Genomic DNA, 22822 nt, shown 5'->3' on the forward strand with positions numbered 1-22822 from the left:
CCCTCATTCCGAGTTGATCGCTCGGTAATTTTCTTCGCATCGCAGTGAAATTCCGCTTAGTACGCATGCGCAATATTCGCACTGCGACTGCGCCAAGTAATTTTACAATGAAGATAGTATTTTTACTCACGGCTTTTTCTTCGCTCTGGCGAACGTAGTGTGATTGACAGGAAATGGGTGTTACTGGGCGGAAACACAGCGTTTTCGGGGCGTGTGGATAAAAACGCTACCGTTTCCGGAAAAAACGCAGGAGTGGCCGGAGAAACGGGGGAGTGTCTGGGCGAACGCTGGGTGTGTTTATGACGTCAAACCAGGAACGACAAGCACTGAACTGAACGCAGATGCCGAGTAAGTCTGAAGCTACTCTGAAACTGCTAAGTAGTTTGTAATCGCAATATTGCGAATACATCGGTCGCAATTTTAAGAAGCTAAGATACACTCCCAGTAGGCGTAGGCTTAGCGTGAGCAACTCTGCTAAATTCGCCTTGCGAGCGATCAACTCGGAATGAGGGCCATAATACCCTTTTTAGTGGTACCTGGGTTTATATCCGAAATGTGTAACACCTCTTTCATTGCCTCAATCATGCAACGAATGGCCTTAGTGGACATTAGATTAGACTCATCGTCGTCGACACTGGTATCAGTATCCGTGTCGACATCTGCGTCTGCCATCTGAGGTAGCGGGCGTTTTAGAGCCCCTGATGGCCTTTGAGACACCTGGGCAGGCACGAGCTGAGAAGCTGGCTGTCCCGCATTTGGCATGTCGTCAAATTTTTTGTGTAAGGAGTCGACACTTGCACGTAATTCCTTCCATAAAACCATCCACTCATGTGTCTGTCCCGCCGGGGGTGACATCACTTCTATTGTCATCTGCTCCGCCTCCACATCATTTTCCTCCTCAAACATGTCGACACAGCCGTACCGACACATCGCACACACACCGGGAATGCTCTAACAGAGGACAGGACCCCACAGAAGCCCTTTGGGGAGACAGAGAGAGAGTATGCCAGCACACACCAGAGCGCTATATAATGTAGGGACTAACTGAATTATGTCCCCTATAGCTGCTATAATATTTACTGCGCCTAAATTTAGTGCCCCCCCCCTCTCTTTTTTACCCTTTTCTGTAGTGTAGACTGCAGGGGAGAGCCAGGGAGCTTCCTTCCAGCGGAGCTGTGAGGGAGAAATGGGGCCAGTGTGCTGAGGGAGATAGCTCCGCGCCCCTTTTTCGCTGACTTTTCTACCGCTTTTTTAAGGATTCTGGCAGGGGTAATTATCACATATATAGCCTCTGGGGCTATATATTGTGATTGTTTTGCCAGCCAAGGTGTTTTTATTGCTGCTCAGGGCGCCCCCCCGCAGCGCCCTGCACCCTCAGTGACCGGAGTGTGAAGTGTTTAGGAGGAGCAATGGCGCACAGCTGCAGTGCTGTGCGCTACCTTGGTGAAGACAGAAGTCTTCATGCCGCCGATTTTCCGGACTTCTTCTTGCTTCTGGCTCTGTAAGGGGACGGCGGCGCGGCTTCGGGACCGAACACCAAGGCCAGTTCCATGCGGTCGATCCCTCTGAAGCTCAGAGCCGGCCTTAGGCATAGGCAAACTAGGCAATTGCTTAGGGCATTTGATATGCCTAGGGGCATCAGCAGCTTCTGCTGATTAAAATATGTGGCATGCCTATATTCTGTGTGTAGCATTTCATATGCAGATACAGCCAGTCTCACACAGTATATAGGCATGCTGCATATCATTTTAATCAGCAGAAGCTGCTTGTGCATCCTAGCCACATAGCAATGCAAATAAGATGCATTTTCATTAAAAAAAAAGGTGCCCGACATTAGCATTGAGGCAAGATTTGTGAGGACACATCTGTATACAAGCAGAGGCAGAGGTCACAGTATTAGTGGTAGTGTGAGTGCTGTGTGCATGTGAGTGGGTTGGTTGTGCAGTAGTGTTCGGAATATGTGTAAGGAGGAGCATTATGTGTGTCATGTAAAAATGCATTAATAATGTGCAACATATGTGTAGGGGGCACTGTGTGTGTCATTATGTGTATAAGGGCATTAATAATGTGCGGCATATGTGTAAGGGACATTATGTGTAAAAGGGCATTAATAAAGGTTGTCATAATGTGTAAGGTGCATTATGTTTATAAGGACATTAATAATTTGTCTCATATGTGTAAGGTGCATTACTGTGTGGAATTAGGTGTATAAGGTGCTCTACTATGTGGCGTTGCGTATAGAAAGGGCACTACTGTGTCATCTAATGTGAATAAAGAGAAATAGGGTGGGGTGTAATGTGAATAAGGGGCTCTACTGTGAGGAGTAACATTTAAGGTAAAGTAATACTACTGTGGGATGTAATATGAATTATGGACACTATCGCATGATCAAATGTGAATAAAGTTGCAGTACTGTGTGGTGTAATTGGAATTGGGGTTACTATTGTGTGGCCATGCCCCATGCCAGCAAAAACACACTCCTTTATGGGCTGTGTGCCAAATGTGCAAACTGTTCCTATTTAAAATATTGGGGTTACAAACCCCAAAATAAGGACTGCTATGGGTGAGGGGTGATGGTGCTGGGAAAGAGGTGCAAGGTCAGAGGCGGAACCAGCGGTGGTGCTAGGGGGCACCAGCCAAAATCTTGCCTAGGGCATCATATTGGTTAGGGCCGGCTCTGCTGAAGCTAATGGTGTCCAGTAGCCTAAGAAGCCCAAGCTAGCTGCAAGCAGGTAGGTTCGCTTCTTCTCCCCTTAGTCCCTCGTTGCAGTGAGCCTGTTGCCAGCAGGTCTCACTGTAAAATAAAAAACCTAAAATATACTTTCTTTCTAAGAGCTCAGGAGAGCCCCTAGTGTGCATCCAGCTCGGCCGGGCACAAAAATCTAACTAACTGAGGCTTGGAGGAGGGTCATAGTGGGAGGAGCCAGTGCACACCAGGTAGTCTAAAAGCTTTCTTTTAGTTGTGCCCAGACTCCTGCGGAGCCGCTATTCCCCATGGTCCTTTCGGAGTTCCCAGCATCCACTAGGACGTTAGAGAAAAGTAGATTTACCCGCTGTGGCCGCTGATACTAAATCAGTAAGGCCGTCACCAAACAGTTCCCCACCCTTAAAGGGAAGGGACTCCATATTTTTCTTGGAATCAGCGTCAGCATTCCATTGATGAGTCCATAGCGCACGCCTAGCCGCAATTGACATAGCATTAGCCTTAGCCCCCAGGAGGCCAGCATCTCTTGCAGCCTCTTTCAAGTACGCAGACGCGTCCCTGATATAACCAAGCGTCACTAGGATGCTATCCCTATCCAGAGTATCTAAATCCGCAGATAAACTTTTAGCCCATTTTTCAATAGCGCTACTAACCCACGCTGATGCAATAAGCGGTCTAAGCTGCGTCCCCGTGGTAGTAAAAATAGCTTTTAAAGTAGCCTCCTGTTTACGATCAGCCGGCTCCTTAAGAGTCGTCGACTGAGCCGCAGGGAGCGCTACCTGTTTAGACAAGCGTGCTAGGGCTTTGTCTACTGTGGGTGGTGTTTCCCACTTATCCCTATCAGCTGCGGGAAAGGTGTATGCCACCTTGATCCTATTAGGAATGAGAAATTTCTTATCAGGTGTATTCCAAATGCCATCAAAAAGGTAATTTATTTCAAAACAAGGAGGAAAAGAAACCGAGCGTCTCTTTTCTTTGTAAATAAGGACCCTCGTTTCTGGTGTAAAGGGGTTCTCGTCAATACGTAATATGTCTTTGACAGCCACAATCATATATTGAATACTCTTAGCCAATTTAGGATCTAATCTAGAATCAGCATAATCGGCACCGGTATCAGAGTCCGTGTCGGTATCTGTGTCATCTAATTGGTCAACACCACGTTTTAGTGACCCTTGTAATTAAGCGTCATCTACTGATCTCTGCCAAATCTGCAGTTGAGAGTCAGACTCAGTAAACTTTTGATTTAATAGAGTAACATTAGCATTTAAAGCAGTTAACCAATCAGCAGTCTGCGCTGCCGACAGGACCCCCAAAACATTTGGTGTCCCCAATAAATCATCCCCCTGAAAGGAAAATTCTGCCTCAGACATGTTGTCTCCCTAACAGCACCCAAAAGAAAGCCTGTGAGGGAATAAAAGGAAAGGAGCCAGCTCACACCCCAGCGCCAAAGTGCAGGTCTGAAAAACACCCTCAAGTGTCACAGAGCTGCAGCGCTATAATATGTATGTAAATAATCTGCCCCCCCTCGTTTTATAGCCCCTGGTACTTGCTGCTGTGAGGAAGGACCAGCGCTGCTGCTTGGAGGAGGAAATGGAGCAGAGTGAGCCTGGAGGAAGAAGCCCCGCCCCCAACATGGCGCGCTTCTTCCCGCTTATTTTTACATGTTTATCCTGGCGGGGGTTTGCGGGCAGTGCCAGGGCACTGCACAGATATGCCAACCTTATTTATGAGGTATTTTTTAGCTCCCCAGGGCGCCCCCCCCCCCCAGCGCCCTGCACCCAGCGGTGTGTACAGTCCGGGAGCCTGGCGCGCACTGAGCAAACCATGCTGCGCGGTACCTCTATATGCCATCTTTGTTGAAGAGAAGATGTCTTTTCCTCACATACTTACCTGTCTTCTGACTTCTGGCTTGAAGAGGGGGGACGGCAAGCTGTGGGAGCGAGCATCCAGGAGAGCCCGGCGTTCATCTCCCCTCAGAAGCTGACGGCATCCTGTCAGCAGCAGCAGAGCCCTGAAACTCATTAGAAGTGGGTCTAGACTGCTCTCCCCTCTTTCCCACGAAGCAGGGAGTCTGTAGCCAGCAGATCTCCCCAAAATAAAAAACCTAACATTAAGTCTTTTCAGAGAAACTCTAAGAGCTCCCCCGAGTGCCTCCATCTCGCAGGGCACATTTTCTAAACTGAGTCTGGGGAGGGATATAGAGGGAGGAGCCAGGTCACGCCCCCTTTGAAAGTCTTAAAGTGCCCATGTCTCCTGCTGATCCGTCTATATCCCATGGTTCTTTTGGTGTACCCAACATCCTCAAGGACGTAATAGAAATAAAAATAAATTGATTGGTACTGTAAAAGGATCACAAAGAACTTGCTTTCTGCAGGAATATGATAACAAACATCAAGGACTCGTTCACAGATAGGACCTAGGAAAATGATAAGCGCACAAGACAGAGTAAACATGCACTATAGAGACATTTTTAACATTTTCCATCCAACAGTTTTAACCAGTGCTGTTTTTACAGAAAGACAGTTTCAGGAACACCCGGGGGTGGGTTCCACATTGATTCTACATACATGAGAAAAGGAGGACCATACTAAATATATTGAAAAAAGCAAGACTCATAGAAAATACATCAAAATAGTAGAACAAAATACAGTGTAAGCCAATTTTATTATGCTGGATTAATGTAATATATGGATATGGGAAGGTGTCTTACAGTTATGTGCTAGTGTCTAGAGGTGATGCTAGGGTGGGTAGTACCTGGCAGGTCCTGTGTTGTAACAGTTAAGGAATAAATATTGTGCAGCAGCTATGGTAACATACACCATAGAGTAAATAACACGATATGCGGTCAGAATACCAGCTGTCGGGATCCCGGCATTCAAAATACTGACGCCGGAATCCCGACACCCTTTAGAATCCCAACAGCTGGCATCCTGACAGTAAGTGTAGCCGATGAGTTAGGTTTAGGACCGGGGGATAGGTTAGGGATAGGCACCTGGGGGGGTTAGGGTCAGGCATTAAAAGTGGAGGTTAGAGTTTCGGCTGCGGGAACAGAGGGTTAGGGCTAGGGGGCAGGGAAGAGGGAAGAACACCCGACACTCATTCCTGACGGTCTTTCCATCTTCGGGATCCAGGCATCGGTATTATGACCGCTGGGATCCCGTGCACCGGCAATTCATACCAAACACAATAACACAGGTGACTTTTCAGGTACTTGCTGGCTGCTGAATAGGCCCTTAATAACTCATACAAAATACCTAAAATCAGACCCATGAGCTCCACATGCAAAGCCACTGAAATGTATACCATAGTTTAAACCAAAATGAAGAGGCTTCCCAAATTATTAGTACAACAAAAGACATTAGTGCTGTCAAAATAACAAAATGATTACAAAACACAATGGGTGAGATTCAGATATTATCACCCCCCTAGCTCCCGTCTAAAGTGACGGAAGATTGCAGGGGGCAATATACAAATGTCACCCGTTTTCGCACTGATCGCACCCACAGCAGTCGGCTTTAGCTGCGTAAATCGGCTAAACCCGACCAAACTATTCGGCACAAAAAGTACCGTTTGGGTGCCTAAATGGGTCACTTTTGCACATTTCAGCTCGCCACCCCAGGGGTTTCGAGCTGAAATGCTGATGTCGTGCCCGCAGGCAGCAACATCTGAATAGCTGCCGGCAGGCTTGATCGCAGGCGGGAGGGGGTGGCAAGATTTGAATCTTGCCCAATGTTTATATAAACAGACTGAAGTGAAATTCAAATAAATGCACAGATCAATGGATTCTAATTTCCACAGAAATGCCCACGTGTTTAACATCTGTCACTGGTGTCAAAGTCGAAAAATATCACGATGCATATGCCTTGTACTAACCCCTCATGCACATGCACGCTGCTCGTGCACCTGGTCCCCCGTGCGTACACATACCCGCAAGTTGCGTAGGAGACGCTCCAGCGTCTCGTGCGCATGAGATGTGTATTTACGGTGGAGTTTGTGAGCGTGTAGCGTGCGACTCGATCGTAGCATATTTAACCCATATAGTGTGTTTTGTAGTTAATATTCCCCTAGACAATGTCAGCGAGTATGTTTAGTTTAAACTGTTCCTGCACAGAGAGATTCCTCTTTACATGATAGGAAGGGTCAGACAAAGGTTGAAAGGTGGTGTCTAGTATCCAGCTGTAGGGTATTTTAAGGGTAACATTCCGATGCTAGTTAAGAAAGAATCGCTCGCTCCTGCGTATAGTTATGTACAAATGTAGTTTATGAACATTAACTGTATTTGCTGTAAATTACACATGCGGCGGGAATTCTGAGGATACCTCCCACCAGAGCAGTTGGGGAAAGACACAGCCCACCTGTTCAAATCCACCTATGACCTTTGCTATAATGTAGACACATCCCTGTGTCCAATGAACAATGAGATACAAGGTACCATTGTATTGTGAATGTATGTTGTGCTATATAAAGACCACCATTGCCTGGCCAGTCTCTCTCTCTGAAGGCTTTCTCCCTGAATGCGGAGGACTGGATCCAGGTCGCGCATGCGAATCATCCCCACGTATGTATTATTCTCTGTAGCCATTTTGTTCGCCATTTATGTTCTCATTTGTTCGCTCTTGTTTGCAATTGTTCGCCATTGTTCACATTATTTTCTGTTATTCTGTTTAGATTTCTATGTTAGTTTGTAGTGTATAACTTGTATTGTGTTTCCCTTTTTCTTTAAACCATCCACGGCGGTGTTAGAGCTGCTGTGGTTTTTAAATCCAAACCAGGTCTTGTGTTTTCACTGTTTACTGCAAAGGGCTTTTCTTAGCGTCTCAATCGCTCAAACAGCATACACGTTGTTAAGGTTTTTAAGCGTTACATCATTGTAGTATCTGTCTACTAAGGTTTAGAGAATAAGCATATTCTTACTGTGTTTTATTAATACGGTTTACTGCGTATCATTCTGTGAGCGTCTGCGCCGCTCGTGTCTCACTCTCACGGCGCAGCGTCCGCTACGCCAATAGCGCAGCAGTACGGTACTCGGTACGCCTATAGTGTGCTTGATACGGAGCGTGAATCCGTGACCGTACGTGTCGCTCGTGCGTCGCGCCCACGGCCTAGAGTCTGTTACGCTAAGTACGTACCCCTACGGTACTCAGTACGCAAATAGCGTACTCAGTCTGTAATAGTGTATAGCTTTATGTTTAATGGTAATAATTGACATTATCAATTGAGGGCTCGTCCGGTCCTCCTCATATCCGCAGCCTAGCAGGACAAGGCAGACTTTTATCTATCAGCAAAGGGCGGGAAGGTAGTATCCCGTTAGCCATTTGGTGGTCGGGGATACAGTAGTGCTGATTAGATAAGCGTCTACTCCGCTTGGTTTGTAGGGATGCTGGTGGGATCCGGATCCGAAAGGTAAGAACGTAAAGCTATTGTTTTTTTTAAATCTGTTAAATTTCTGTTTGGCGCACACTGCACACGTAACACACGCACACACCTGTATTTTCATTTGTGTACTCTGCATATCTATTCGCTTGTTGCCATTAGCATTGATTATTAGATACATTTTGACCCGTGCTGAGAAATTTGTTGCTATTTAGTTAAAAATATAAAGTAATATTTAAGGGAGTACATGTAAAACACACACGCAGCCTGGCCCAGTTATAAAGGTTTATACAGGAGATACTGTGTGGTAAGCGATTATAGTTGAATATCGTTAACATTTATAGAAGTGTGTTATTTGTATTGCTGCGGGCGTATCCGGCCCTAGTACACGTGTCTCGGACAGCGTGCGGGACTGCGTACGCAACGCAAAGGCCTACACACGTGGCGTATATTACGCAACGTGCGTACAGATGCGCCCACTAAATACAAATCACACGATAGCATTGTTTTAGTTTAGGCGATACGGTAGCCACGCGATAATAGCACAAATTGATCAGTATCCAATATTTAGTTTAAAAAAACAAAACAAAAACTTTTCTTTTTCTGTATTACCTCTGGGGAAAGCTATCAGTTAACAGGAAAGGATTTTTCTGATCAGAAAACTATAGAATGATAGTGTGGGCTGAAAAAGGTATGAGTGTATTGAACCCCGCTTGGTGGTCTTGGTGATCTTGGTGGTCTTGGTGAAACTTGGTGAAGCTTGGTGAAGCACGGTCTAGGTGAAAACGTGCGAGCACGGTCCAGGTGTACACAAGCGACGGAGTGTGATAAAAGTTTTCGTGGTATTACGCTCCGGCTGTTGTGGAGCACAGTAGGGAGACTCCAATGATCCTACCATTTATAGATAACAAGTGTCTATAAGTGGTACGATTGGACCGCACGGTTGTATGTGTAAACAATTAACGCAACATGATATGAGGTTGCATATTCGTGCGTAAATCTTATCCTCATACGCGTTGTAGGGAGCACATGCAAGCGTAATTTGTGTAAAGTAAAAGTTTAGGGAATTTTCGCTGGTCTCTCAGGAAAATCTCTAGAGGTAGGGCCTGCAACGACTACACGAGTCTGCTAGAAGGCGGACCGGGGATACTCTGAGCAGAAGAAGTTCAGTGGAAGAGCTTTAAGGATTTCCACCGTAGACTACTGTGTTTGGTGCATTTTAGGAAGTTTTTCTGTGTTAAAAAGGACCACAATGGAAGCCAAGTGCACAACACAGGGACGTTTAGCAGTCAGGGTTCAGACTGCAGAGCGCAGACCCCGGGGGTCTGCTCGGGTTGTAATGTGGGGGAAGTATGGTCCCCACACCGAGACCTTTTGTGATGAATGTACACGAATGACTGTGGGGGATAAAGCACCATTTCCTGGGATAGGTAGTTTTGACTCAGAGGTATTGCATAATCTAAGGCTTAGGATCTGTCTCATAAAATCCCCAAAACAGAGGATCAGACACACAAACTGTTTACATTTATGGCAACAAGAGAGTGATATACAGAGGGAATTAGCTTACACAGCTGGTTCCAACCCTAGCAGGAAACTGATGGCAACCGGAGAGACAATGGCTACAGAGAATGGCATACTGGGATATGATGATAATAGTGCACTTAATAAATGTATTAATGACAATAAGAGTAACCGTAATAAATGTATTAATGACGATAGGAGTAAACCTGATAAATGTATAAATTCTAACCCGTGCAAGTTGCACCCCATGTTAAACTTCCCTCAGGATTACAAGCAAGAAAGTGAGCCCAGCACGATGTCGGCACTTTCTCCAGCAGCCATCATACAAGACACCCAGGTGGGCGCGGACCAATCGGTAAAGGCAGTAGTAGAGCCCCCTAACGGAGGGTCAGGTGAGGTCGTGTCCACAGGTAAGTACGGTATTGTATATTATGCACAGACAATTGCACCTCACATTGTAGAGTCAACACAAGATGGTGTAATTGAACTAAATCCTGTCAGGGTGATCACAGTCCCCAATGGGAGGACTGACGCTCAGGGAGTCACTCCCATCAGAGACATTGCTATGCATTGTCCCTGGTCCCGGGCAGAATTGAGAACAATTATGTCAGAATTTCCCGATCCCAGGAAAGATCTAGTTGCATGCCAGAAGTTTATTAAAGAATTAGGTAATGCCACCGAACCCACAAACAAAGATTGGCGAACAGTGCTACAAGTATGTCTACCCTCCAATATTGACCCTGCGAAATTCATTACTGATTGTAAGTTAGACGCAGAAGTACCTCTCACTGAAGAATACACTCAGGAGAATGTACGACAAATCAATCTGCAATTAGGAATATATTTCCCAACTGTTGTCAAGGGGAACAAAATTTTCTCCATTAGACAAAAAGAAGGTGAAACTGCTTCTGACTATTTCCACCGAGCACTGCAGGAAATGGCTAGATACACTGGGATCGTGGACATTGAGGAAAATATGCATCATAGGGAGGTAGCGGTGTCCGTATTAATGGAAGGTTTAAAAGAAACGTTGAGAACCAGAGTACAAACCACTCAACCTAACTGGAGATGTATCTCGGTGGCTGCATTAAGCGAGTTCGCTGTTAAGCACGATCGGAACATCAGTAAACACAGGGAGTCACAGGGGGGTAAGCTGATGACAATAAGTATAAAAGTCCTGACAACGAAGCCACATCAGCCTAAACCCCAGACCCCTGTTGGTAAGTCGTATGTGGTAAGATGTTATAACTGCCAGAGGGAAGGACATTATGCACGGAGTTGCAGATTTAGAGACCCACATAATGTATATCGACCCCCTAGACCTGAACATGACACACTGTATGACGCACGTAATTGTAATCAGGGATCATATAGGAAAAATTTTGGGCCGCACCTGTAATTTGCAGCCAGTGAAGTATAGTTGGTAGATCATATCTTGTAGATACAGGGGCGGCCAGGTAAACCCTGTGATTTATCTTTAAATGTTTCCTCTTCATCTCTGACGTTCACCAGCAGAACTACAGCTCAAACGTCACATGTCTACTTGGTCTTTTCAGAGGTCTGCCCAACCCCAGTATATCTTACCAGCATCATTGTGCCTGGCCATGCACAGAGGGTGGAGAGTGGAAATACTGGTGGGGGAGACTGTGCAGAGATACCGATAGACATGTTGGTGTGACAGCCTGATGGTGACCGGAAATCTGACAATTTTTCTCTTTTTCTATTATTTTCTCTCTTTTTGTTTTTTCATGTTCTAAGGATGGTATGTCACACAACAGTTAAACAAATGGTAATGCAAGATTTATGCTCCTTACAGAAAGGTCGCTGATTCGGAAAGAATATAGTATCACTGGAGTGTTCGTTTTGGGAAAACTGAGAAACAGCACTGTTGAGACGGCATCTGAGCAAGAAGAACAAAAAGACTAGAGACGATTATTGTACCAATTTTCTTTCCCTTCTAATTATTTTCTCTACCTCCCATTACCACTGTCTTTCTCCTCCTGCAAGATGGACTTACCCCAAGAGACTGCGTTCCGGGTTTTCCTGTTGACCCTGTTGTTGACCAGAACAGTCTGTTTCGGTGAGAGTACCAGAGAGGTCGAGAGAGGATCTGGAATGGGTTCTGATGACAAGGATGGATTCGTAGAATTCCAAGAGCAACACAATCACCGAGCAAAGGCGAGTATCAGAAAACGATCTGGTAGTCATGACACTAGGAGACATTGTGAAGGATTGTTAGCTGAAGAGAATTGTATCTGTAGGAATTGTGAAAACATAGTTGAGGACGGGTGCATCCAGGGATGTCAGTCCAGCCTTAATATCAACATGGACCGTCATCCATTGAGTGACTATCACTCATTAGTGGGTAAGGTTTTAAACCAAACGGAATGCTGGGTGTGCTCACAAGTACCTCAAGGTCATAGAAAGTCAGGACTAGTGCCATACGCTTTAACGATAGATGAGGTACTTGAATTAAGGGGTGGGAGACCGGTGGACAAGAAATTTAATATTTCTAAGCCTCCTAGTTTGAAGCTCCACCAATATCATGTGGATAGGTCCTTAATATGTTTTAACATTTCCAATCCCCAAAAGCCGGGAAATTGGGAAGTGACATGGAACAACCAAACAATGACATTCTCACACAGAGCCGATAGAATGCCCATAGACTCAGAGCTTATACGCCAAATAGCCAACGGTGGGAGATATTTTCAGTATAGGTACACTCTAGGAAGTAGGACCATGCGAGTTGGAGAAGTATCACCAGGATACTGTGCGCATATCATACAGCCTGATACGTGTACTAGACAAATGAGAGAGTTAGGGATAGGATTTTTCACCTGGAAGGTTTGTAATATGGTGATGTCATATTCTGTCCCATATGTCCTCCCCGATGATGCATATTTCATATGTGGGAGGAAGGCGTATACGTGGCTTGCCCCAAACTCAGAGGGATTGTGTTACATTGGAAGAGTGTTGCCAGAAGTAATGACCATTACCCATGATAAAATGAAAGACGTTCACCGCAATGCTCAAGCTCCTTACACTCACACTCACTACGAACACATTGTTAAGAGACACCTTATAGATAGGACAGAGCATGCAGCCTCTGATTTGATCCACGAATCCACCGGGATTCAATTCCTACTCGTGCTAGATATCACCCGTACCGCCAGAAGAGTTATAAATTTTAGGTATATAATTGCGCTAGCGAACCTGATAGACAATATCACCGAGATGTATGATGACACCTTCAGGTATACTGGGAGAGTATTGCAAGCTTACAAAACGGAACTGATCCAGCACAGGATGGTTCTCAATTACATCACAGCGGTGACAGGCGGGTATTGTGTCACCCTAGCAACTCAGTATGGCGTGAAGTGCTGTACATATATCACAAACAGCAGCGATGACCCAACCGAGGTCATAGATCAAAAGATGGACGATATCTTGCAATTGAAGTGGGAGTTCCGAAGGAGACACAACCTTACCCTTACTGCTGTGAGTAATGAACTGACCGGCTGGGTTTCATGGTTGAACCCACGCAATTGGTTCTCAGGTTTAGGAGAATGGGCTCAAAATGTTATCGTGAAGGTAGGGAAATTTCTCCTTTGTATCCTAGGAGTTGTCATAATGATTGGTTTGATATTTAGATGTGTTCGGATTTTAATGAATTGCAAGCGCAGTACCAAATTGATGAGTTTGAGGAGTGAGGGCATTGTTACAACAACTGGTTTAATTTATGACCCATCAATCGAGACAATGCTGTGATAAGACGTGATTCCACAGTCCGTTTCTTTCACCCGTTTCTCCTTTGTTTTTCTCCAAGGTAAAAAGACATCCACTCAGAAGAAGATTTTGATGACCCTTTATACAGACCATTGATGAACTTTTTCACAGACATTTGATGAACTTTTAGAGACTTTAACTTTCTATGGACACTTGAAAAACTTTGCTTGCCACTTACAGCAAAGATACAGCAACCCGGACAAGACATCAACAAGACATCCATGAACAATTACACACATTACCATATGAATGCATTTATAACGCATGTTTCTTATCTTCATCTCTACGATCTTCAGGTAGTGACACACATAGTCGACAGGTAATATAGGTACATATATTAGCACTCACATATTTTCCCCCTTCATGTATCATCAACTAATGTGCACCCCATTTGTTGAAACAAAAAGCCGAAAAGAGCTCGGTAGAGTTTGTTAGCCCACTTACAGACCCTTAATACGGGATAAGAAGGATTCAAATGTATACTTCGCAATACCTCGAAGCTTGTACGGCACGAGGATACATGACCCCTCAGACATGAATTTCATACAAACATGCTTTTACTATCCCACTAGGTCATACATTTCCCACCTTCTCCTCTCCTCCCTACACCCAATCATATATAGGTATTTCACGGTATTATATATTTTTCTGCTTAAATTGTTTAGATAGTGGCAGTTATTGTTGACTGCCAAAGGGTGGACTGTCAAAGTCGAAAAATATCATGATGCATATGCCTTGTACTAACCCCTCATGCACATGCACGCTGCTCGTGCACCTGGTCCCCCGTGCGTACACATACCCGCAAGTTGCGTAGGAGACGCTCCAGCGTCTCGTGCGCATGAGATGTGTATTTACGGCGGAGTTTGTGAGCGTGTAGCGTGCAACTCGATCGTAGCATATTTAACCCATATAGTGTGTTTTGTAGTTAATATTCCCCTAGACAATGTCAGTGTCACGATCCGGGTATCTGGACGCCATTTCTTACCCATCAGATGCCTCCTAAGGCTGGCTCAGCGCTCCAGGACCGGATTCCATCTGTTATCCTGATGTGTACATTCCTGTATCCTCTCCTGTCACTCTGGGACGCTGTCACAGTAAACGCCATATTACACCTGGCATGGCGTCTCCCGCGGCCTCCGCCGCCGTCCCTGAACTTCTGCATGCAGAGTGTCTGAGTGGCGATTACGTCAGCCGCGGCCTCCGCTGTGTCCGCATGGTTGGATGTGCATCTGTCAGCCTGGCGCCTCCGGTCTCCGGTGGCCGGCGCCGCCATTACTGTTTTCATTACCACATGAATTACAAACCAAACTTCCCTCCAAGTGTCTGCATGGGCGCAGCCATCTTGGATTCTGTCAGCTGATCATTTCCACCAATCTATTCTCAGTATTGATAATCTGCATAATTGCCTAGCCAATCCCTTCCTTGCTGCAGGTATAAATACACTGTGCCTGAGCAAGGAAGGCGTCAGTGCTTTGGTTGTCAAACCTAGTTCCTGTTTGTCTCTCTCCTGTGATTGTCTTCCAGGTTCCAGCTCCTGTCTCAAGACTTCCACCATAGAGACCCGCACCAGCATTCCACCTGCGGTGTAGCCTGACTCTCCAATCCATTGTGGATTCATCTGTTTCCAGCTACAACATTACCTGCTTCCAGCTCAGCTTCCAGCAGAGTACAGCTTCCCTTAAAGGGCCGGTGTCCTTTCTACACTTTACCACTCTCCACCGGTATTATTATTTCTCCGCTCTCAAGTTCTACATTTCAGTTCATATTTCATCGCTCCCAAGTTCATTTATTATTTAACTGGTTCCAGCCAGTATCCACTCCGTGCTAACAACAGTCTGGTTCCAGCCAGTATCCACAGCAGCTGTTTTATCTTCAGCAACCCAGCTTTTCCTGGAACACCAGCTGGCACAATCCTGGGTTATCTCCATTGCTACAGTCGGGCCTGGTAAGGACTTTCCATCTAGAAGATCATAAGAACTATCTCACACTACCAGTGCCCTGTGGCTCCTGCCATCCTGTAGTACCCAGGAACTGTATTTATTCTTTGCTGACTTTTACGTTTTCTTTTACTGCTGCTGTGTTGCGGAGTTGTCATAATAAACATCATTGACTTTTATCCAAGTTGTCGTGGTCACGCCTTCGGGCAGTTATTATTCATGTTACTTACATGTCCAGGGGTCTGATACAACCTCCCAGGTTCCGGTACATCTCAGCCCCTACAACTGAGGCTGCCTCCCGTCAGCTCAGGCCCTCAGTTGTGACAGTAAGCACTGACCTAATGAATCCAGCCGGAGACCAGGATCAAGCGGCCAGGCCGATGCAAGAACTGGCAGCCCGACTAGAACATCAGGAGGCTGCACAGGGCCACATCATCCGCTGTCTCCAGGATCTCTCTACTCGGCTGGATGGGATTCAGACAACTCTCCGTGGATCAGGCGCGTCTGGTGCGTCAACCACAGTGACTCCAGCTATAACCCCACCCACCTTACCCATTTCTGCTCCACGTCTTCATCTTCCAACGCCAGCAAAATTTGACGGATCTCCAAGATTCTGCAGGGGATTTCTCAACCAGTGTGAGATTCAGTTTGAGCTACAACCTGGCAATTTTCCCAGTGACCGTACAAAAATTGCCTACATTATTTCTCTTCTCAGTGGCTCAGCCCTTGATTGGGCATCACCGTTATGGGAGAGGTCCGACACCCTGCTATCTTCCTACACTGCCTTCGTGTCAACATTCAGGCGCATCTTCGACGAGCCAGGCCGGGTAACCTCAGCTTCATCCGAGATTCTCCGTTTACGCCAGGGGTCACGTACTGTAGGACAATATCTGATACAGTTCCAGATCCTGGCATCCGAACTGGCATGGAACGACGAGGCCCTGTATGCTGCATTCTGGCATGGCTTATCTGAGCGTATTAAAGATGAGTTAGCTACCAGAGACTTACCTTCCAAGTTAGATGAGCTAATCTCACTCTGCACGAAAGTTGATTTACGTTTCAGAGAGAGAGAGCAACTGAGCGTGGAAGATCATCTGCTCCAAAATCTTCTGCTCCTCCTCCTCGTCAACTGTCACCATCTAAAGATGAGCCCATGCAACTTGGCCGTTCCCGTTTAACTCCTGCTGAGCGCCGAAGACGTCTCTCCGAGTTTCTCTGTCTCTATTGTGCAGCTCCGTCTCACACCATTAATGCCTGTCCCAAACGTCCGGGAAACTCCAAATCCTAGCTCGCCAAGGAGAGGGCCGGCTAGGAGTAATGATCTCCTCTCCATCTCCTCAAGATTGTAATCTCCCAGTCTCGCTTCAAGTTGCTCAACGTTATCGGAACGTCATTGCCCTCCTTGATTCCGGAGCAGCTGGGAACTTTATTACCGAAGCCTATGTTAAACGGTGGTCCCTACCCACCGAGAGACTTCCTTCGTCCATTTCTTTAACTGCCGTGGATGGCAGCAAAATTTTTGATGCAGTTATTTCTTTAAGGACTCTACCAGTTCGTCTGAGAGTGGGAGTTCTTCATTCCGAACTTATTTCTTTTTTAGTGATTCCAAGAGCCACACATCCTGTGGTCCTGGGCCTTCCATGGCTCCGTCTTCACAATCCTACAATTGATTGGACGACTACGCAAATCCTGGCATGGGGTTCCTCCTGTGCTGAGACATGTTTGTTTAAAGTATTGCTTGTCTGTTCTTCCTCCCCCAGGTCGTCTGATGTTCCACCTCCTCCATATCAAGATTTCACGGATGTGTTCAGTAAAGCTTCTGCTGATATCCTTCCTCCTCATAGAGAATGGGACTGTCCGATTGATCTCGTTCCAGGGAAGGTTCCACCTCGAGGCCGAACTTATCCGTTGTCTCTGCCTGAGACGCATTCTATGGAGGAATATATTAAAGAGAACCTAGCAAAGGGGTTCATTCGACCTTCTTCTTCTCCAGCCGGCGCAGGCTTCTTTTTTGTAAAAAAGAAAGATGGTGGTCTGCGGCCGTGCATCGACTACAGAGGTTTGAACGACATTACCATCAAGAACCGTTATCCTTTACCCCTGATTACTGAGCTCTTTGACAGAGTTAGCGGAGCTACCATCTTTACAAAGCTGGACTTGCGAGGTGCATACAATCTCATCCGGATCCGTGAGGGTGACAAGTGGAAGACCGCCTTTAACACCCGTGACGGACATTATGAGTACCTCGTCATGCCCTTCGGATTGAGCAATGCTCCAGCTGTCTTCCAGCATTTTGTCAATGAGATCTTCAGAGACATTCTATACCGTCATGTCGTGGTCTATCTAGACGATATCCTCATTTTTGCCAACGATTTAGAGGAACATCGTTTTTGGGTTAAAGAGGTTCTGTCCCGTCTCCGTGTCAATCATCTCTATTGCAAATTAGAAAAATGCGTCTTTGAAGTCAAGTCCATTCCGTTTCTAGGGTACATTGTGTCCGGTTCCGGACTAGAGATGGATCCTGAGAAACTACAAGCAATCCAAAATTGGCCGGTACCCTTAACCCTCAAAGGGGTCCAGAGGTTCTTAGGGTTCGCCAACTATTACCGAAAGTTTATACGAGACTTTTCCACCATTGTGGCGCCTATTACTGCTTTCACTAAGAAGGGTGCTAACCCGTCCAAGTGGTCTGAAGAAGCCATGCAAGCATTTCATCTTTTAAAACAAAGGTTCATCTCTGCGCCTGTTCTGAAACAGCCTGACATCGACTCTCCTTTCATCTTAGAGGTGGATGCCTCCTCCGTTGGAGTAGGAGCGGTGTTATCTCAGAGGGCTAAAGATGGCCATTTACACCCTTGCAGTTTCTTCTCCCGGAAGTTCTCCCCAGCTGAGCGCAACTATGCCATTGGCGACCAGGAGTTGCTAGCCATCAAGCTCGCTCTAGAAGAGTGGAGGTATCTGTTGGAGGGAGCTTCTCATTCAATCACCATACTTACAGACCACAAGAACCTTTTATACCTGAAGGGCGCACAATGTCTCAACCCTCGTCAGGCCAGATGGGCACTTTTCTTTTCCAGGTTCGACTTTAAACTCCAGTTCTGTCCGGGCTCTCAGAATCGCAAGGCCGATGCCCTTTCCCGCTCATGGGAGCAAGAAAATGAGTCAGAGTCTTCAGACAAGCATCCTATTATAAATCCGTTGGCATTCTCCACGGTAGGGATGGACTCTACGCCCCCATCAGGGAAAAGTTTTGTGAAGCCGATGCTAAGGAAGAAGCTCATGCATTGGGCCCATGCTTCCCGTTTTGCCGGACATACAGGTATCCAAAAAACCCTGGAGTTTATCTCTAGGTCCTATTGGTGGCCAACTCTGAAAAAGGACGTCTTGGAGTTTATTGCATCTTGCCCAAAGTGTGCCCAACATAAAGTATCCCGCCAGTCGCCTGCGGGGCAACTGGTTCCACTATCCGTTCCCCGTCGACCATGGACCCACTTGTCGATGGATTTCATTACAGACTTACCCATGTGCAACAAGTTCAATACCATCTGGGTGGTAGTTGACCGGTTCACCAAGATGGCACACTTCATTCCTCTCACCGGTCTTCCGTCAGCTTCCAAGTTGGCTCAAGTATTCATACAAGAGATCTTCCGACTCCACGGTCTTCCTGAAGAAATTATCTCAGATCGAGGAGTTCAATTCACAGCCAAATTCTGGCGAAGTTTATGTCAAGTCCTCCAAGTCAAGCTAAAGTTTTCCACGGCTTACCATCCTCAGACCAATGGTCAAACCGAGAGGGTGAATCAGGACTTGGAGGCCTTCCTCCGCATCTATGTGTCCTCCTCTCAAGATGACTGGGTTCAATTACTTCCCTGGGCCGAGTTCTGTCATAACAACCAGTATCATTCTTCATCTGCTTCAACACCATTCTTCACTAACTTTGGATTCCACCCTAAAGTCCCTGAGTTCCAACCGCTTCCAGCAACTTCTGTCCCCGCAGTGGATATCACCTTGCATCAGTTTGCCAATATCTGGAAGAGCGTACGATCAGCTCTGCTCAAGGCATCGTTCAGGTACAAGAAGTTTGCGGATAAGAAGCGTCGAGCAGTTCCTGCTCTCAAGGTGGGTGATCGGGTAAGGTTATCCACGAAGAATTTGAGGTTAAGAGTTCCCAGTATGAAGTTTGCACCTCGCTATATCGGTCCTTTCAAGATTGAACAAGTCATCAATCCTGTTGCTTACAGACTCCAGTTGCCTCCCTTCTTTAAAATACCCAGGACATTCCATGTTTCCCTGTTGAAACCGCTGATCTTGAATCGGTTTCATTCCTCACTTCCTCCAACTCCGAAAGTCCAAACTCAACGAGGCGTTGAGTATGAAGTGGCCAAGATCCTGGACTCACGTCACCGTTACGGTCAACTACAATATCTTATTGACTGGAAAGGTTATGGTCCTGAGGAACGTTCATGAACCAATGCTTCTGATGTCCATGCTCCTGCCTTGGTCCGGAGATTCCATTCCAAGTTTCCTCAAAAGCCAAAGAAGTGTCCTGGGGCCACTCCTAAAGGGGGGGGTGCTGTCACGATCCGGGTATCTGGACGCCATTTCTTACCCATCAGATGCCTCCTAAGGCTGGCTCAGCGCTCCAGGACCGGATTCCATCTGTTATCCTGATGTGTACATTCCTGTATCCTCTCCTGTCACTCTGGGACGCTGTCACAGTAAACGCCATATTACACCTGGCATGGCGTCTCCCGCGGCCTCCGCCGCCGTCCCTGAACTTCTGCATGCAGAGTGTCTGAGTGGCGATTACGTCAGCCGCGGCCTCCGCTGTGTCCGCGTGGTTGGATGTGCATCTGTCAGCCTGGCGCCTCCTGTCTCCGGTGGCCGGCGCCGCCATTACTGTTTTCATTACCACATGGATTACAAACCAAACTTCCCTCCAAGTGTCTGCATGGGCGCAGCCATCTTGGATTCTGTCAGCTGATCATTTCCACCAATCTGTTCTCAGTATTGATAATCTGCATAATTGCCTAGCCAATCCCTTCCTTGCTGCAGGTATAAATACACTGTGCCTGAGCAAGGAAGGCGTCAGTGCTTTGGTTGTCAAACCTAGTTCCTGTTTGTCTCTCTCCTGTGATTGTCTTCCAGGTTCCAGCTCCTGTCTCAAGACTTCCACCATAGAGACCCGCACCAGCATTCCACCTGCGGTGTAGCCTGACTCTCCAATCCATTGTGGATTCATCTGTTTCCAGCTACAACATTACCTGCTTCCAGCTCAGCTTCCAGCAGAGTACAGCTTCCCTTAAAGGGCCGGTGTCCTTTCTACACTTTACCACTCTCCACCGGTATTATTATTTCTCCGCTCTCAAGTTCTACATTTCAGTTCATATTTCATCGCTCCCAAGTTCATTTATTATTTAACTGGTTCCAGCCAGTATCCACTCCGTGCTAACAACAGTCTGGTTCCAGCCAGTATCCACAGCAGCTGTTTTATCTTCAGCAACCCAGCTTTTCCTGGAACACCAGCTGGCACAATCCTGGGTTATCTCCATTGCTACAGTCGGGCCTGGTAAGGACTTTCCATCTAGAAGATCATAAGAACTATCTCACACTACCAGTGCCCTGTGGCTCCTGCCATCCTGTAGTACCCAGGAACTGTATTTATTCTTTGCTGACTTTTACGTTTTCTTTTACTGCTGCTGTGTTGCGGAGTTGTCATAATAAACATCATTGACTTTTATCCAAGTTGTCGTGGTCACGCCTTCGGGCAGTTATTATTCATGTTACTTACATGTCCAGGGGTCTGATACAACCTCCCAGGTTCCGGTACATCTCAGCCCCTACAACTGAGGCTGCCTCCCGTCAGCTCAGGCCCTCAGTTGTGACAGTAAGCACTGACCTAATGAATCCAGCCGGAGACCAGGATCAAGCGGCCAGGCCGATGCAAGAACTGGCAGCCCGACTAGAACATCAGGAGGCTGCACAGGGCCACATCATCCGCTGTCTCCAGGATCTCTCTACTCGGCTGGATGGGATTCAGACAACTCTCCGTGGATCAGGCGCGTCTGGTGCGTCAACCACAGTGACTACAGCTATAACCCCACCCACCTTACCCATTTCTGCTCCACGTCTTCATCTTCCAACGCCAGCAAAATTTGACGGATCTCCAAGATTCTGCAGGGGATTTCTCAACCAGTGTGAGATTCAGTTTGAGCTACAACCTGGCAATTTTCCCAGTGACCGTACAAAAATTGCCTACATTATTTCTCTTCTCAGTGGCTCAGCCCTTGATTGGGCATCACCGAGTATGTTTAGTTTAAACTGTTCCTGGACAGAGAGATTCCTCTTTACATGATAGGAAGGGTCAGACAAAGGTTGAAAGGTGGTGTCTAGTATCCAGCTGTAGGGTATTTTAAGGGTAACATTCCGATGCTAGTTAGGAAAGGATCGCTCGCTCCTGCGTATAGTTATGTACAAATGTAGTTTATGAACATTAACTGTATTTGCTGTAAATTACACATGCGGCGGGAATCCTGAGGATACCTCCCACCAGAGCAGTTGGGGAAAGACACAGCCCACCTGTTTAAATCCACCTATGACCTTTGCTATAATGCAGAGACACATCCCTGTGTCCAACGAACAATGAGATACAAGGTACCATTGTATTGTGAATGTATGTTGTGCTATATAAAGACCACCATTGCCTGGCCAGTCTCTCTCTCTCTCTGAAGGCTTTCTCCCTGAATGCTGAGGACTGTATCCAGGTCGCGCATGCGAATCATCCCCACGTATGTATTATTCTCTGTAGCCATTTATGTTCTCATTTGTTCGCTCTTGTTTGCAATTGTTCGCCATTGTTCACATTATTTTCTGTTATTCTGTTTAGATTTCTATGTTAGTTTGTAGTGTATAACTTGTATTGTGTTTCCCTTTTTCTTTAAACCATCCACGGCGGTGTTAGAGCTGCTGTGGTTTTTAAATCCAAACCAGGTCTTGTGTTTTCACTGTTTACTGCAAAGGGGGTTTCTTAGCGTCTCAATCGCTCAAACAGCATACACGTTGTTAAGGTTTTTAAGCGTTACATCATTGTAGTATCTGTCTACTAAGGTTTAGAGAATAAGCATAATCTTACTGTGTTTTATTAATAAGGTTTACTGCGTATCATTCTGTGAGCGTCTGCGCCGCTCGTGTCTCACTCTCACGGCGCAGCGTCCGCTACGCCAATAGCGTAGCAGTACGGTACGCCTATAGCGTGCTTGATACGGAGCGTGAATCCGTGAGCGTACGTGTTGCTCGTGCGTCGCGCCCACGGCCTAGCGTCTGTTACGCTAAGTACGTACCCCTACGGTACTCAGTACGCAAATAGCGTACTCAGTCTGTAATAGTGTATAGCTTTATGTTTAATGGTAATAATTGACATTATCACTGGATAGATTTGTTCTGGTCAATGGGGGTTATTCAGAGATGGACGCAGATTGCTGGATATGCAGCAAGACCATCG

At 46.4% G+C, this 22822-nt stretch overlaps 1 protein-coding gene across 1 annotated transcript in view; it reads right to left on the minus strand.

Moving 5' to 3' along the window:
- C4H3orf33 (chromosome 4 C3orf33 homolog) overlaps positions 1 to 22822 on the minus strand; it is a 151478-nt gene that overhangs the window by 106867 nt on the left and 21789 nt on the right. The window lies entirely within an intron of this gene.

This window comes from Pseudophryne corroboree, chromosome 4, assembly GCF_028390025.1.
Source record: "Pseudophryne corroboree isolate aPseCor3 chromosome 4, aPseCor3.hap2, whole genome shotgun sequence".
NCBI classification, from domain to species: domain Eukaryota; kingdom Metazoa; phylum Chordata; class Amphibia; order Anura; family Myobatrachidae; genus Pseudophryne; species Pseudophryne corroboree.